The 14,587-nt window shown below is 41.0% G+C and overlaps 1 protein-coding gene across 1 annotated transcript in view; it reads left to right on the top strand.

Annotated features, from left to right (window-relative positions):
- The window catches only part of LOC138164763 (nuclear body protein SP140-like protein), a 393,765-nt gene that overhangs the window by 561 nt on the left and 378,617 nt on the right, over window positions 1–14,587 (top strand). The gene's annotated exons all lie outside the window — the stretch shown is intronic.

Here is a 14,587-nt window from a genome sequence, read left to right as displayed (position 1 = left end):
TTTACTCTAGTAGTTCCAACTGATTCATCTTCCACAGGAAATAGAAAATTACCCAGACTCCCCAACTCTAATAATAACAGTTACTTCCTGATGAAACTGGAGAAAATTAAACAGGCATTTCTTCTTTGTTCAACAGCCTTTGCCTTACTGAAACAAGTTATCACAGCCCTGAACTGCTTTTATTTTCAACATTCCTGATTTTGAACCCTAGGACCTGAGGTAGCAATATATTGGAGAACTTTATGAGTCATTTTTTCATCCAAAGAACTTAAGAAAAATTAAACCCAATTGTTGGAACATTACTGGCTGTTACTGGATTCTAAGAACAGACACTTCTTAATTTTAGCTCTGGGAGGGACGTTAGTGAGCTAGTCCAAATTGCATTTTGCCCACAAGGAAAGAGAAGTTGGGAGAGATTAAACTTGCCCAAGGTTATTGACCCACTCAGTGGCAAATCCAGGACTGCAAACTTAATTCCCAGCTCAATGCCTGCAATAAAATTTTTTTAGTTTCTTTTAATTTATGTATTTATTTTTAGTTTTCAACATTTGAAAATTTTTTTGTTTCAAAACAAAATACCCCAGCTGTTTCTGCCATCTGAGATGAGCTGAAGGCTCTTGGAAGGCTAGAGAGGTGGACAGATTGATGTGCTGGGAGGTTGTCAGAAGATGTGGGCCCTTGTCTCTTCTCTGCCAATGATGAAGTGTGGGATGTTGGATAAAGACCTTTGTGGGGGGTGGGGGGAAGAATCAATTTCCTCATTAGTAAAATCAAGGGACTCACTATCCTCCAGATTGGTTATGATGATTATGGTTAAAAGACCCATAGATGCAAAACAGTTCATAGCAGCATTATTTGTGACATCAAATACTTGGGAATAAAATATGTGCCCACCAAATTATGGCATGTGAAGACAATGGAATATTATTATGGAGTAAGGAATGATGGATATCTAGAACTCAGAGAAACATGGGAAAACTTGCATGAAATAATGAAGAACAAATAAAAGATAAACAAAGGAGTAATGTATACAATGACTGTAACAATGTAAATAATGCCAACGTGGAGAGGCAAGCCAGCTCGAGTCAAACAACATGCTGGATGTGAATGCCATCCAGATAAAGTTTAAGGTCAAGCTAAGCTCCTTTTAGTTAATAATTACCATTGTGGACCCAAAGGAGAGATAAGAGAAAACACCTTCCCCTACCCCTTTGTGAAAGTGGAGGTCCGTAGGTGTGGAACATCGTATATTTTCTAATTTTTTTGACATCAGTTGTGCTGATTTTTTTCCCTCCTCTTTCTCTTTTTCTTTAAAAAAATCCTTTGTTATAGGGATGCCTCTCTGGGAGGGGAGAGGGAGAGAAGAATATGGGGATAAACTTAAGAGACATAAAAACAAAAGATATCAATACAATTTATTTGCAAACTTGATAAGGAAACTATTTTCTCAGGAAATATACTTTTTCCTTCATTTATATATTTTGCCTTTGAATTACCTTCACTTCCAAATATATCATCCCCTCCCCTTCCCACAGAACCATTCTTCATAACAAAAAGCACATTAACCAAGTCTGACATATGCTGAATTCCATATCCATAGTCTCCCCCCACCGCCACTTCTGCAAAGAAGGGTGGGAGATGCATCCTCATAGCTCTTTTTTGGTACCAAGTTTACTCATTATAATTTTATAACATTCAGTTTTTATTTTTCATTGTTGTTCTTTACATTTGTCATTTTGTATATTGTTTTCCTGGTTCTTCTCACTTCACTTTTTTTCAGTTCATACAAGCCTTCCCATGTTTCTCTGCATCGTTTATAGTCATCATTTCCTACAGTGTTGTATCATTCCATTCCATTCAGTTACTACAATATATTTAACCCCAGAAATTGTACTTTGTAAAGAGTTTGGGGTGTTTGTTGGGAAGGATCTCTGCATTAAACAAAATATGTAAATTTTAAAATTTAAGTTTTCAATTGAACAAACATTTATTAGGGTTTTACTATGAGCCAGGAACTGTGCTAAGTGCCGGAAATACAAATACAAGCAGAAAGAATGACAGCTTACATACATGGAGCTTACATTCTTGGCAGGGGGGAGGGGAGACTACACATAAAAGGGAGCTGAAAAGAGTATGTGGATGGAGGGAGAAATGAAAGTACCCAGGACAGGGACCTGGTAGAGAAAGTCCCATGGAGACAAGTCAGTAGTTCATGTAGCCTAGAAAGGAATGAAGGCACAATTGGCCTAGCATCCTCCTTCAAATTGAGGCTCTGGGCGGAACCAGACAATCAGAGGGAAAGACCATAGGGGCAGAGGATGCTCTCATCGTGAGCAGTCACAGACAGGTGGTATGAGCTACCAGAGCGAAGAGATTTCTCTGGCATCAGAGAAAATCCTCTGGAGAGTCAAGAGTGTGGGCCATGACAGAAGCTAAGTAAACTGAACATAATGGGGAGAACATTGTACACAGTGACAGCAACATTGTATTATGATCAACTCTGATAGACTTAGCTCTTCTCAGCAATGCGATGATCCAAGGCAAGTCCAAAAGACTCATGATAGAAAACGGTCTCCACCTGCCGAGAAAGAACCCTGGAATCTGAATTGAGATCGAAGCAGACTGTTTTCATTTTTGTTTTTGGTGTTTGTTTTTTCTGATTCTTCTTTCACAGCATGACTAAATGTAGAAATATGTTTAACACGATTGTACATGTATAACCTGTATCAGAATGCTTGTTGCCTTGGGGAGCATGGAGGGAAGGGAGAGGGGGGAGGAGATGGAGGGAGGGGGAGGGGAATAAGTGAGAAAAATCTGGAATTTAAAATCTTGTAAAAGTAAATGTTGAAAACTATCTTTGCCTGTAATTGAAAAAAATAAAATACTATTAAGTGGGTCATGTGTGTGTGGGGGAAGGGTGTGGGTCATGGCAATCTTGGAAATAGGACAAGTTTTTACAAACCTCAGCCTTCTCTTCTTCACCTTCCCTATCCCTATCCCTCATCCAAGTATGTAGTACCATCCTTTCCATATAACACTCCCTCAAAATTCCCTCAGAAACGCAGGATCTTTTGCATGTTAAGAAAAAACAAACTTGGCTTAAAACAATGGAATTAAGTTCTAATTGTGGAGCTTCAGGCATGAACATTAAGAGAGTATTTTAAGTAGGGGAGGCAGCTTTCCCATTTGCTCATAAAAATTATAAAGGATTTCCCAAAAGTCTTCATGCAGTTTTAAGCTATTAAAATTTAAGCTACACTACTACCAGCTGACCTATTTCAGCTTTTAAGGCTTAAAACCACACGGAGACTTTCAGAGCACTCTATACTGTAAAGGCAGTCACCTACCTTGGTTTCTTTTTTTTCCTTTTGGAGAGCAATTGGGGTTAAGTAACTTGCCCAAGGTTACATGGCTAGTTTTTTTTGTGTAGGTGTTAAGTGTCTGAGGCTGGAACCGAACTGGGGTCCTCATGATGCCAGGGCTGGTGCTTTATTCACCGTGCCACCTAGCCACACCCCCCCCACCTTGCTTTCTTATAAGGTCAGCTGAAAGTAGTTTCAAATTTATAGTATTAAGAAGTCACGGCATATATTGTTCTTTTGGCTCACTTTACTATACCCTACCCTATATTAATCCACATATTTCTCTGAATTTTTTATATTCATTTTTTTCAGCAATAATATTCCATTCCATTTATATATTGTAATCGATTGGCCATTTCCCAAACTGATGGGCACCCACTTTGCTTTAATTTTTTTAACTATCACAAAAAGTGTTGCTGTGAATATTTTGGTGCATAAAAGATCATAGATTTAGAGCTAGAAGTGATTTCATGAGCCATTTAATCAACCCCTTCACTGTAGAGATTCAGAAACTTAGGAAGTGACTTGCTCAGGGTCACATTTATAGTACATGGAACAGCCAGGATTTGAGCTTAGGATTCAGAGCTCTAGGTTCAGCAGGAAGTTTCATGCTCTCTCTCTCTCTCTCTCTCTCTCTCTCTCTCTCTCTCTCTCTCTCTCTCTCTCTCTGTTTCTCTGTCTCTGCCTGTCTCTATCTGTCTGTCTTTCTCTGTTTCTGTATGTGTGTGTGTGTGTCATCAACTAGGAAAATACTATCTCTGTTCTTGGCCATTCATGCTTGAACTTTCTCAATCATCTGTCTTATGACTTCAAGATTTACAAGATGTTTCCTGTTAAATTGCAACCAAATTCCCACTTTTCTTGTTTTCTTGAAGAAAAAAGCCACAGCTAAATAATGTGCTCCTTCCCACAACATTCTCCTCATAGAAATTCTTGACCTAAGGCATAGGATGAGACCTTAGTCTCAAATCTCCTAATGCTTAGATCTCATAATACTAACAGCATTAGTAAGCATTAGTAAGTCCTTAGTAAGCAGCTTTATGAGCCTCTGACTGCGGATCTCAAGACTCTTAAATATGATCTCTCTCAAGTGGCTTGAGAGAATATTTCCCCACTGGTAAATACAACACAGCAACTTATAATCATAGATGATCAGAGTGAGGAGGGACCTTGGAAATCATTAAATCCAGTCCCCTCATTTTACAGAGGAAATATAAATTTATAGTAAGAAGAAAGCATGGCAGTGTACTCTATTACATTTTGGGTAGTGAATGGGAGTGAAGGTGGGGGTGGGGAAAAGTATTTATAAAATTTAGAAATTAAGTTGGGTTTACAGAAAGCAAAGGGAATATGACTTATTTTGTAACACTTGAAACTTGAGTAACATATATCTCTCAAGATTTCCACATGAGTTATAGTTTGCCCTTTCCAAGGAGAGGCTATCAGCCCTTTAGGAATCTGACCATTATGTTGTTAGTATTAGATAAGTAAATAATTCTCTGCTATTATTGTGTTATCACATGCCCTTCCTCCCATGCCTAGAACAGTGCCCCAAACATAGTATGTGTAGGTTAAATATTTGTTATACTAATGACTCTGAAGCCAAAGGCAATAAGCTGTGGGTAGCAGCCCCTTCAGCACAACTTTCCTGTTACTGATAACTGCTGTTTTTATAACATTTCCTATACCTTATCTCATTCAAGTCTCAAAACAACACTGAGAGCTAGGTGTCATGGACATTATTATACCTATTTGACAAATGAGGAAACTGAGGTTCAGAGAGAATGTCAGAACCAAGATTTGAAACTAGGCCTTTCTGACTCCAGGTTCAGTTCAAGTCAACAGATACTTACAAAGCATCTACTTTCAGCCAGATGCTGTGCTAAGTCCTGGGGCTACAAAATGAAGGCAAAAAACCCAACCCAAACCAAACCAACAGTTTATATTCTAATGGGGGAGACAAAATGTAAATAAACCAGTGTATATAACATATATGCAGAGTAGATGAAGATCATTTGAAAGGGGAAGGGAAATGGTGGGGGAGGGAAGGGGCGGAGTTGATCATGAGAGAATGCTCTTATAGAAAGATATGAACTAAGATGTGAAGTAAACTAGGGAAATTATGAGGTGGAGGTATGAGGCAGGGTTAGATAGTACCAAGGCCTTGGGCAGCAAAGATTGGTCACATATTTACCAAGTGATGATTTGTGTAGGGCAGGTGTCCCAGAAATCATAATGAAAGTTACAGAAACGTGATTTCTGTATGTGCTCCTGAATCTCTATAGACTTTCTCATCTTTCTTTTTTTTTTCTATTTTGTTTGTTTTGTTGTTTGCTTTTTTTTTTTTGGAGAGGGGAAAGTAGGGCAATTGGGGTTAAGTGACTTTCCCAAGGTCACATGGCTAGTTTTTTTGTGTGTGTGTTAAGTGTCTGAGGCTGGATTTGAACTCAGGTCCTCCTGACTCTAGGGCTGGTGCTCTATTCACTGCGCCACCTAGCCATCCCTCCATCATTATTTCTTCCAGGGAAACCCTTTAATCCTGAAAGCTCCCTCCACCCTAGGATTTAACCCACTGGAAAGACTCTTCACCACTGTGACCTTTCCCTGTGATTGATGAGTTCTTCCCAGAACGCCCACTTTAGGGAGGGTGCCCAGGGCAGCCCTGTCTTCATTCCTCTTTAGACAGCACTCCTGACTCATTCTGCTCCAAATCCAGGTATCTTTATCCCTCCCTTCTCCGGTTCCCCTTTCCCCACTCTTTTGACTTTATTGTCGTCTTACCCCACTTGGAATATAAGCTTCTTTCAGCTCGCATCTGAATACCTCCAGTTTTACAATTGTAAGAGAGAGAGCTGACTTCCTAGCTCTCAGCACACTGCCTGATACCTAGGAAGCTTAACCTCCAGGAGTTTTTACAATTGTAAGGACAGAACTGGCTTGGGGGAGGGGTATGGAATTAAACTAGAATTTATTAAGCACCTACTAGGTGGGAGCTCCTTGCCAAGCACTCTACAAATATTATGTCTTTTGAGCCTCATTACAACCCTAGAGGGAGTCTATGATTATTCCTATTTTAAAGATGAGGAAACTGAGGCAGAGAAGTGACTTGCTCAGGGTGACGCAGCTAATAAGTGTCTGAGGTCAAATTCAAACTCAGATCTTTCTGACTTCAAGCCCAGTGGTCTATTCATTGGACCACTTAGTGGTCTCGTCTGTCTATGTCTGCGCAGAGATCGTACAGGTGTAGAGCTCTCCAGGATGAAATTATATACACACACACATACATATGTGTATGTGTGCAGGTATATATATGTATGCATGTATATGTGTGTACATATATACATATGCCAAAGATTAAAATTAATCTAGCTAGGTGGCACAGTAGATAGAGTGCTGGACCTGGAGTTAGGAAAATTCACCTTCACAAATTCCAATCTGGCAACAGACACTTACTAGCTGTGTGACCTTGGGCAAGTCACTGTTTACCTCAAAAACTCTGTTTGCCTCAGTTTCCTCATCTGTAAATCAAATTGGAGAAATGGCAAACCACTCCAGTATCTTCGCCAAGAAAACCCCAAAAGGGGTTACAAAAAGTCAGACATGACTGAAAAACGACACAAAAAAAAAACCATTTGAAAAATAATTTGCAATGTTAGAGAAAATTCATTCATGATGACTATAACATGATAAATAATAAAAGGCAGCTATACTCTGGTTAATTGTAGAGACCAGTCTCTGTCTGGCAAACAAAAGATGAAATACTTCTCTCCTTTTGGTAGAAATACGGTTGATTATAGACATGGAATAATCTTTTATCACTCCATCATTCCCTCGGTTTTATGACCCCTAACCCAGTTAATCTTTACTGTGATTTCCCATCCCCTCCACCTCTCAGTAGAATTCTGAAGTGATGAGCCTTCTGCAATGGACTGTGCCTTTAAGATTTGTTGCTAAATCAGCTCAGAATTCTAAGAAAGGCAGTAACAGAGACAGCTGCTCTGGAGTTCTGTTTGACTGAGAACTGAGAGATAGGCAGTTGCTGGGTTTTAAATGTGACAAGCTGTTGTAAACCAGGGAGATATGAACAGCAAGGCTATGCTTTGATTGCGGGGTGAATTTATCTGATTTTTATTTATTTTTCATAGTCTGACCCCAGAAAGAAAAGAGGAGAGAGAAAAATAAAAGGACAGATTTCAAAACTATATTAGCTAAGTTTGAAGCTGGAAATAGTAGATTTTACTTGCTTTTGAGGTGACAGAGGAACAGCCTGGAAGCAGAGAGTAAAGGAGGCACTCAGCTGATTAGCTGGTTTGGCTGAGATGTTGTCCCCAATGAAGTGCTGGTCAAAAAATGCCACACAGATCAACTAAGCTTAGCAGTGTAAGGGTCTCTTCAATACTAAATTCTTCAGGGAACTTTTTATAAACAGTTTGACAGAAGCTATCAAAACTTACAGTTCCAGAGTTATGAGTTACACTGAGCACCTAGATTTTCCTTACTCATGTCACTTTGGTAGGCTTCTATGTGTACCCACTTTCTCACATAAATACTGAGTACAGATTGTGATACATTTATTATTTATGCATTTGCTTTAACATAAAAGTACCTGTGATATTATTTCTTTTGCCCTAATATTAAGTAAATAGTTATAGTGAAAATCTAAAAGTGTCATAATTTTGAGTAGCTGGTTGTGTAAATAGAAATGCAGTGGTGGGGGCTCAAGAACTAGATTAGTGTGCAGGGGCACTGTATTTCCCCTAAGACCTTGGAGAATTTGAGAGTAAGTATAACCATGAGGTGGTGATCCTTCCCCAGGAATCTAGACACGCCAATGTAAGAGTAGATTGGAATATGCCAACTCAGAGAGTAAATAGGTGAAAGATATTGCCACATCACAGAGCTGCTACACCTGTACTAGCCACTGTCTACCCCTTGGTTCAATTTTATACTCTCCTCTACTTCCAAGGCCCCTGACCCCTTGTTCATTGTACCTTGTTGTATTCCAACCCTGAGGTTGTGCTCGGGGCTGTGCTGCAGACAGCTCTGTAGGCTAGGGAGAGCCAGTTGTTAAATTTTCAGCGTGAACACTGACATTTCAGAAAAAGGAAACGTTATTTATCAGGCCTGGTTTATTGTTTTGCTGACTGTACTTAAGAAAGTGATGGAAAAAGATGTCAGTAATGTAGATTAAGCTTAAGAGTGTGTCATGCAACTAACTTCGATAGACTGGGCTCCTCTCAGCAATGTAAGGTGAAGCAATGTAAGACAATTCCAAAAGACTCATGATCTAAAGAGATGTCCACATCTAGAGAAAGAGCTGTGGAGTCTGAATGCAGATTGAAACAATCTACTTGCTCTGTTTCTTTTTCTTGTTTTGTTTTGTTTCCTCTTTCCCCCTGATCACTCCATCCGTTATAATCCTTCTGTACAACCTGACTAATGATTAATGTGAACGTATTTGTAGATCCTATGTTCGAGTGCATGCCGCCATGATGGGGGGAGGAGTGGGAGGAGGAGAAAATTTGAAACTCAAGGGACTGTGGAACTGATTGTTATAAACTAAAAGTAAAGAAACAAATTGTGTGTGTTTTTTTTTTAATGTGTCATGTACTTTTTTTCCTCTTGGAGAGTCACTTGTTAAACATTTGTCAGTATACCACTGAATATATTCCTTACCTCTTAATCTGATAACTGTATTCCAATCATCACTATCAATATCTCTGAAAAGGAAATGCTAATGAGCTGCCCTACTGATCCCCTCACTACCATCTTCGGAACTCCTTTCCTTGGTCATCTCTCCCTCTATGTAGCATCACTCCCATTAGAATGGAAGCTTCTAGAGGGCAGGGCCTGTCTTGCTTTTTTGTGTTTGTCTCCCCAGAGCTTAGACAGTGCTTGGCACGTGGCAGTAGTTTAGTAAATGCTTTTCCTTTATCCATATAGGCAGTAGGTGATTGCCTCAGTTTCCTCTCTATAAAATATAAAATATTTTCTATATATTCTCTATAAAATAATAGCACCTACCTCCCAGGGTTGTTGCAATGATCAAATGAGATAAAAATTGTAAAGTGCTTAGCCCAGCCCATAGTGAGTGCCATGTAAATGTTTAACTACTATTATTGTTACTATTAATGTTTTAATCAATGCTTTTCATTCTGATGGGCACAGTAGATAGAGTGCTGGAGTTGGAGTCTGGAAGCCCTAACTTATCCTGACTTTGATGCTTACTAGCTCTGTCACCATGGGCAAGCTAATTAACCTCTTTCGGTCTCAGTTTCTTCACCTGAAAAATGGGGATAAGGATCAAATGAGATAACATATATACAGTGTTTTGCAGAATAAAGCTTTATAAATACTACTTAGTAAGGGACCAGGCAGTCTTTTATGGACAGCTCTCTACAGAAGACCATATGGAGAATGTAAGAGCTCACTCTGTATATTGTTTAATTTTTAAAAATCTGATCCTCTAGGGAAAAATGCATCCTCAAAGGCCATGAGGCAACAAAGTATTTCCCATGCTGGGGGGGAGGGGAAGGGAACAAGCATGCATTAAGCACCTACTGTATACCAAGCACCATGCTTAAGTGCTTCACCAATATGATCACATTTGATTCTCACAACAACACATTTTACAGATGAGGAAACTGAAAGCATATACATGTTTATTTATTTAATTTTAGTTTTCAACATTCACTTTTATAAGATTTATAACAGTACTAAATTTTTCCCCCTCCCTGTTATAGGAATGTAAATTTTTAAGATCTTCCTTGCCCCTACGTTAAATGCACCTGGAGCCTGTGGTGGGAGGCTTGTTTTTCAGGAGATACTTTGTGATTGCGCAGTAGGTCCAAAGGGTTGTGACATTCTCTGAGCCTGGAGAAGGCTATATAAACCCTGATGTAAGGCTTTGTTTTGGGGCTCACTTTGAGAAGTGTTGTGTGATTTGACCAGATGAGACTCTGGGCAGCGGTTGAGAGCCCTCTTTGAAAACCCAGATGTTGATGCTTCCCTCTCTGGTAACTGACTAGGTATGGATGTAATGGTCAAGACAGTTGGAGGCCTGTCTGCTTGATGTTTTTCTGTTTTCTTGTAACTTCTAATAACCTGTGTTGGCAGTCACCCTGGGGATGCTGGAGTGCTTGCTGCTACACTACGCAAGATGGTATGCAATCTATATAGACTATACATGTACAATCATATTAAACATGTTTCCATATTAGTCTTGTTGTGAAAGAGGAATCAGAACAAAAGGGAAAAACCATGAGAAAGAAAAAACAAACAAAACAGACAGAAAAAATACTATGCTTTGATCTGCATTCAGACTCCATAGTTCTTTCTCTGGATGTGGATGGCATTTTCTATCACAAGCCTTTTGGAATTATCTTGAATCATTGTATTGCTAAGAAGGGCTGTCTCTCAGTCAGTCGTCGCACACTGTGACTGTTACTATGTACAATGTTCTCCTGGTTCTGTTTACTTCACTCAGCACCAGGTTCATTGAAGTCTTTCCAGGTTTTTCTGAAGTCTGCTAAGCATACACATGTTAATATGGTACCATTAAGTATTCTATAGGATATTTCTTTAGAAAAGAAAAAGTAAAAAAAAAACACGATTCAAGAATCCTCTGAGTATCAATACCAAGCATGATATAAGACAGGGAAACATGTTTTCCTCTCTCATGGAGGCTGCTGTGTGCCTCATTCAAAAGGAAGATTAATTCCCTCATAAAGGAGGAGGTAGTGAGGAACTCATGTTTCCTCCAAGTGAATACAGAGTTGCTTGGGGTCAGAGCCTTTTTCTCTCTGTATCTTTAATGCCTAGTACAGTGCCTTGCAGGTGTTTAACAAATGTTGACTAAGTTGTTGAGATGAGGTTCTCCATTTTTTCTTTTCGAAGGCAATTGGGGTAGTGACTTGCCCAGGGTGACACAGTTAGTAAGTGTCTGAGGGCAGATTTGAATTCAGGTCCTCCTGACTCCAGGGCCCTTGCTCTATTCACTGTACCACTTAGCCATCACAAGATGAGATTTTCTAAATGTTCCTGTTTTTAGATTACATTTTGTTTCCTGAGGCCATTATACTTCCTCAATGAGATCTGTCGCCTTTCAAAAGAGATTGACCCAAGATGAAGATTTACATCCGATGAGCAGTCCATTAAGCAATCTATCATTACTGACAGGTGACATTTGTATAAGGTTTGGAGGTGGCAGGGCATTTTATGTTAAATATTTTGATCATTCCTCACAACAATCCTGTGAGGAAGCTACCATTGGAATAATTCCCATTTTACAGAAGAGGAAACTGAGCCTCTTGGAAAGTAACTCATGCTTGGTCATACAGTTAAGTGTCCGGGGAAGGATCCAACCCAAGCCATATACCCAAGTCCAGATGGCTTTCCACCACACCATACTGTGCCTCTGTGTAGGGCCTCAACATGCGCTGGGATTGTCCCTTTTCCTTCTGAATCACAGGTGTGCATTCTGAGAACAGCTTCTGGGAGCTGCCAGCTTCTTCCCTGGTTTGATTTGGTCCCTCAGAGATTTGAGATCTCTGAGAAGCAGGCAGCAGTGACCTGTGTGACTTGTCTCAGCTGTCCCAGAAGGAGATGGGAGGCTAGAAAGTGAAAGGGAAGGGAGCATGAACGTTCTGAGTTCCAGAACTCCTTGGGAGCGCTCTGGACTAAGCTTGAGCCACTGAGGAAGGAAGAGATGAATGGGACAGACACGGGTAGGAGAGCAAACAGATTCAAAGAGGAATAATCCAGGAAAGAACAGTTCCCACAGTCCCTTGAAGAGACCCTTTGTGTGGACTGGGGGCGGGAAGTGGCAGAGGGGGGAGCCTATGGGACCCTGGGGTAAAGCAAAGGAGTTTTAAATAGCCTGGAGGCACTCTGACCCAGAAATTTGAAAAGGCTGTAACTCTTTCAGCTGAGAGAGATTCCAATGTAATCCCCTCTCTCCTACCCCCTAAATCCAGTCACAGGACTGAGGACACTTTTCCTGAGTGGGAGAGTGGGCAGGAGTGGATCATCTGTGGGAGGACAGGAAATCTGAAGAGGAGCCGCTGTGACTTCTGGGAATGGAAGGCAGTGAGCGCACAGCAGTGGCCAATCAGTGGGAGGGACAACTCCCAGGGAGAGGCAACGGAAAAGCAGAAAGTCACAAGGGCCTGAAAAGAACAGAAACAGACAGAATCCCAACAGCAGAGGAAGAGAAACCAAGTCCTTCTCCCTTGCTAGGGCTCAACCCAGGGTAGTAAAGGACTGCTGCCGAGAGAGAGCCCACCTGAAAGGAGAGTCTACCCTATTGCTGTAGGGGAATTGTAGGCTTAGAGCTGGAAGAGGCTATAGACGGTGTCTACTACTCTAACTTCATTTAATGGATAAGGAAGCTGAGACCCAGAGAAGTTAAGAGACTTGCCCAGGGACAGCAGAGGGAGGATTGAAACCAGGTTTCTCCTGGAACTCCAAATCTGGTGTTCTTCCATTTTACTGTGATTCCTCTCTATTTCCCTCTGGTCTTCTCCTAATTGTTGGGGCCTCCAACCAGAGAAGTATTTGAAGTCAGCAAACCTATATAGGTCATGGGGCAGCTAGGTGGTACATTGGATAAAATGCCGGGCCTGGAGTCAGGAAGCCTCATCTTTGTGAGTTCAAATCTGGCCTCAGACACTTCCTAGCTGTGTGAACCTGAGCAAGTAATTTCACCCTGTTTGCCTCAGTTTCCTTATCTGTCAAATGAGCTAGAGAAGGAAATGGCAAACCACTCAGATATTCCCGCCAAGAAAACCCCAAATAGGGGCAGCTAGTTGGCACAGTGAATAGAGCACTGGTCCTGGAGTCAGGAGGACCTGAGTTCAAACCCGGCCTCAGACACTTAACACTTACTAGCCATGTGACCTTGGGCAAATCACTTAACCCCAATTGCCTTGCATTTCACCCTCCAAAAAAAAAAAAACCCAAATGGGGTCACAAAGAGTAGGACATGACTAAAAAACAACTAACCAAATAATAATAATAATAAAAAAGACTATAGAGGGGACATCTCATTAACAAGGAAAGTGGGTTGTGTCCCTTGACTGTTCTCTAAAGGGGTAAGTTATTTCTGTGTCCTTATTGTGTGAATAAAAACCTATTCTATGTGTTATGGCAGCTAAATGGTGAAAGCTTGCAAATGTCAAGAAATAGAACCTGGTCAACCATTGCCAAAGGCCTGAGGATGTTCACTAAACAGAGTGGAGAAGACACCAGTTGGGGCCTCCTGCATCACAACATAAGCTCTAGTGAAATGTCTAGGAAGCGTTAGGTGGACAGGTTATGGAGTTGCCTGGGCAGTGTCCTGGAACCCTCCAGGTGAAGATCAGGTTCATGGCTATTTCTGGTCTGGGGAGACTTAGCAAATGGCCAGAGTATAGTAGGTACCTAATAAATGCTGGTTGACTTGACTGACTGATTCTAATAGTGCTGGGTGAAATCTTTGGAGGATTTCTCTTTCTTTCTTTCTTTTTTTTTAAAGGGAAACAGAGGGAGCCTTTATTTGTTTATTTGTTGCTGGTGAGGCAGGATTTCTGCTCCTCACCCCTCCAGTCACAGGGTGGTCTGGTAGTCTTTCAGGATGCCTGGTGCAGTGGGAGGGGGCTCAGAAAGGAGAAGAAAGGGCTGGCTCAAGGGCAGAAATCTGCCCTAGGTACCAAAGTGGCGTAAGGTAGAGAGCCAGGAGTCATGGCTCCTAAGGGATGGCAGGGGGGAAAAGCCTCAGCACATCGCACTAAGACTCTCTTAACCATTCTCATACCAGTCCATCCACAAAAGAGAAACACGCACCGAGAGGCCCTAATGGCAAGAACACAGATTCCAACACAACCCTTGGTGCCCCCTCCTCCCCACCAAGTGAAAGCTGCTTGCACATATGCAGCCAGCGGCCCAAGCAAGCTGTTGGCCAAGCGACAAGCCCACGCCAGCAGAGTGGCCAGCAGCCTGTGTCTGTCTGTCTTTCTTCCTTCCTTCCCTTCTTTCTTTCTTTCTTTCTTTCTTTCTTTCTTTCTTTCTTTCTTTCTTTCTTTCTTTCTTTCTTTCTTTCTTTCTTTCTTTCTTTCTTTCTTTCTTTCTTTCTTTCTTCCTTCCTTTCTTCCTTCCTTTCTTCCTTTCTTTCTTCCCTCCTTTCTTCCCTCCTTTCTTCCCTCCTTTCTTTCTTTCTTTCTTTCTTTCTTTCTTTCTTTCTTTCTTTC

The sequence above is a fragment of the Petaurus breviceps genome, unplaced genomic scaffold, assembly GCF_028583685.1.
Source record: "Petaurus breviceps papuanus isolate PSGF00001 unplaced genomic scaffold, PetGlider_PUasm1.0 207, whole genome shotgun sequence".
In the NCBI taxonomy this organism is placed as follows: Eukaryota; Metazoa; Chordata; class Mammalia; order Diprotodontia; family Petauridae; genus Petaurus; species Petaurus breviceps.
The sequence above is the reverse complement of the archived record's forward strand: the minus strand, read 5'-3'. Positions and strand labels throughout refer to the sequence as shown.